The sequence below is a fragment of the Lygodium microphyllum genome, chromosome 7, assembly GCF_053477565.2.
Source record: "Lygodium microphyllum isolate KBCC chromosome 7, Lygodium_microphyllum_v1.1.10, whole genome shotgun sequence".
NCBI lineage: Eukaryota > Viridiplantae > Streptophyta > Polypodiopsida > Schizaeales > Lygodiaceae > Lygodium > Lygodium microphyllum.
This window is the reverse complement of record NC_141141.1, coordinates 1355233-1358423: the sequence shown is the minus strand read 5'-3', so window position 1 is coordinate 1358423 and position 3191 is coordinate 1355233. Positions and strand designations below refer to the sequence as shown.

Sequence of the window (3191 nt, the reverse complement as noted above, 5' to 3'; positions counted from 1 at the left end):
AGCTTTCCGGATTTTCCATTGCCTGGCACTCTTTTACAAGATTTTAGGGTGCGCCTTTGTATTTTAAAATGCACCTTTCCCCTTTTGCAGCTGCCTTGGACTTTTAAGGTTGCCCTTGTGCTTTTGGCCTTTTCTCCTCTTCTTTCTTCAGTCGAGCTACCGTTTTTCCGCCTTTGCCCTGCATCTTTTTTATTTCCTTTTACTTTCTTCATGTTGGGGTTAATAACAAGCAATAATAGTCAAGCGCAGGGAGAAGAGTTGGGGTCAACAGGCTAAGCTCGTTGGATCTTCCTCTCACCACATATTTAGAAGTTATGTGACCATTTCCACCTCCGGGCTGAGGGCATGCACCCCTCATGACCACCATAGGAAGCCCTGACCTACATCTCTGAAGGTGGGGACAGGGTACTATCCCTTCCTATACACCTTTCCCCTTTATGGTCTATCCTTCCGGGGATGAGCCCTGGCCCGCTCCCTAACAACCGGTCCATGCAACTTAGCATAAGCCAGGATCTACTAATGGCTGGAGACCAAATGAACATCATCATGGGGGCCTTCCCTCTACAACGAACATTGCATGCCTCACCCCTCCCTTTCTTGTCATATGCGCTTGATAACCCACACTATAATCCTTTCCATGCAAACGGTTTTATCCTGTATCAAGGCCTAACCCTTGGTTTGCATCTTGCAGGTCCCCCTACGAGGAAAACATGGAGAACCTAGGGTAGCTGGCTTGCAAAGACGCTCTCCACTGTCGACGGGAACATGCAGCACACGCCCCTCCACTGGTGCACTACGTGCCCATCCTCAAAAGGTATGCAAAGAAACGAGGTCCCAAGTGACATTGCCCCGGCCGGGCCAGGGGAGTAGAAGCTCAAAGAAGCACACAAGATGTGGCAACACCAGTTGCGCAAACCCCCAACGGACGCTTGGGCACCATGTGCTCAAAGGCAGAAACGGTAGCTCGAGACAGGGAAGAATTCAATGAATTGTTCAAAAGCATTTTGGAAACGGTGGCGGCCAGAGATTACACCATTCATGTCCTGACCGACATATTCCCTGCCCAACCTCACAGGAGTCTCGCATCAGCAGAGCCTCAGTCGCCTAACCACCCAGACTCACCCTGCCTTGTGCAAATCGAGTAGCCCCTATAATGTACAAGAAACTTGACAAGTCATCATGCCATAACTTTTTGTCTTTTGATGATTAAAGGGGCAGGCTCCCCACTTGTACACACTTCCTTTATCTATCGTTAATATATGCCATGTCTTTAACAAGCACTGGAATAGGCATTGCAACTAGTATCATAGCATTTTAAAAAGTTATATCTTGAAATGATTGCAATTGTTCGTTGTACTTGACGCATGTGACTTGCATATACTCTCATGAAGTGACAAATGGATGCAGGATGACACAAGTCTTCGTGCAAATGTGTTCAATGCCCAAGTCACTGCAAGACCACCAACCTCACAAAGAACCGCAACAAAGCCACGCTGTCGAATGTGAAAAATCACCCTTGCGAGTGCCCACATCGCACGAACCAAAGCGTAGTCATGGGCTAGGCTCTCTTCTTGGGTCAAGCTCTACAGTGACCTCACGACGGTTGTTACCTCAATCGTACAAACATCGCAACAACGGCTTCTCTAACAACGAGGCTAGGGCACAATCATCACTGTCCTATCCAATTCCTGAGCCTTCGAAGCTTGACATTTCCCGGCCCATTGAAAAGCTGACGACCTCAACATATTGCAATGGTTGTACTCAGGCAAGTCAAAAAAAAGAAGAAGAAAGAAAGAAGAAAGAAGCACCCATGATCATATTTTGCTTATTTCTTTTTAAACTCCGGATGCAAGATTCGAACTTACAGCCTATGGATTAACAGTCCATTGCTCTACCAATTAAGCTAATCCGGAACCCCTGTATGGAAATTTATTTTTTTTCTTTAGCCATATTAAATCATATGAGGATTAATGAGTTTAAGAATAACTAAAATGCCTAAACACTGATATTAAGTTTCAATTATCATAACACTGCACCTAGGGGTCCTCAAATTAGGTTCGTCCAGTGACCTGGGTCGGCTGGCTCCGTCCCTAGTTCCCTAGCCCCCTAGCATCACCCACAATAGTTCAAGGTACATCGAGGGCAGGCCAAACCTAAGAGCTTGTCTCGCCTATGGTTAGACCTGTCACCCTGACCCATTCACACAATTCCCGCTTGCACTCTACCTTAATACCATTGCAATCAATTGTGGTAAGCATTGCATGAATGGCCATGAACGATACACTGTCCTCATCGCATAGGCCCAGTGTCTACTAGCTACTGATAGTGCAGTATCCCTGTGTTCTATCATGTTACGTCGTGCAATCACAATGCACAGGATCTTGCATACACCTTCACATGTAGTTCTTCCCACCATGGACGACTTTACTTCATCCACATGTCGTTATGCCAAACCATCCCGCAGTCTTCTACCTACGTAATATCTAAGTATGCACAAGCACTCACATAATATCTGCACCGAAGTATATACACAGTTTGGGTCCTCAAGTGTAGGACAATACTCTTAGCTTGCTTAGAGTTTGACCTATCTCCCAAACTAATTAAACTCTGTCTTGTGCAGGATAAAGAAGACTCGCACTACCCCTAGGGAGAAACCACCTATGAGAGGTTTTCAATTGCAGGTATTGAAGACTCCAACAAGGGTGTCGTTCACTCTTCATCAACACTCAAATCTGAATTCCTATCCTTATCACCCTGTAAGCCTACCAAGAATCTTCATGTAAAGACTCCCCAACAAATCACCACTTGTACTCCATCAGTGCAACCCCCCCAAAGAGCAGCCCTACCACCACCTCCCATTGCCCTACCACCTACCACTTAACCCACCAACGTGCCCCCAATGACCTTCCTCCCCACCACTACCAACACTCTGCCATGGCAACCACAGACGTCCTTGCCACCCACGTCTTCGGTGCATGCTAACGCTTGCTACCTACGATGGTGAGTGCCATGGGACTGGCACTCATCTAGGAGGGGGGTAATGTTAACTCTCAAACGAACGAAGGTGGAAAATTCAGAAAAGCTAAAGCAGAAGACAAAGACAAAGGCCAAGGCAAAGAGAAACGGAAGACAAAGATGCATAAGGAGAAGAGTCCTAAATAAGGGAGAAAGGCGCACAAGGAAAAGCGTAA

General features: G+C 46.5%; 1 non-coding gene across 1 annotated transcript; it reads right to left on the bottom strand.

Annotated features, from left to right (window-relative positions):
* Positions 1–1840: 1840 nt before the first annotated feature.
* On the bottom strand, positions 1841–1913 carry TRNAN-GUU (transfer RNA asparagine (anticodon GUU)). The gene has a single exon. It is a non-coding gene; the product is annotated as a tRNA-Asn (tRNA).
* Positions 1914–3191: the final 1278 nt, after the last annotated feature.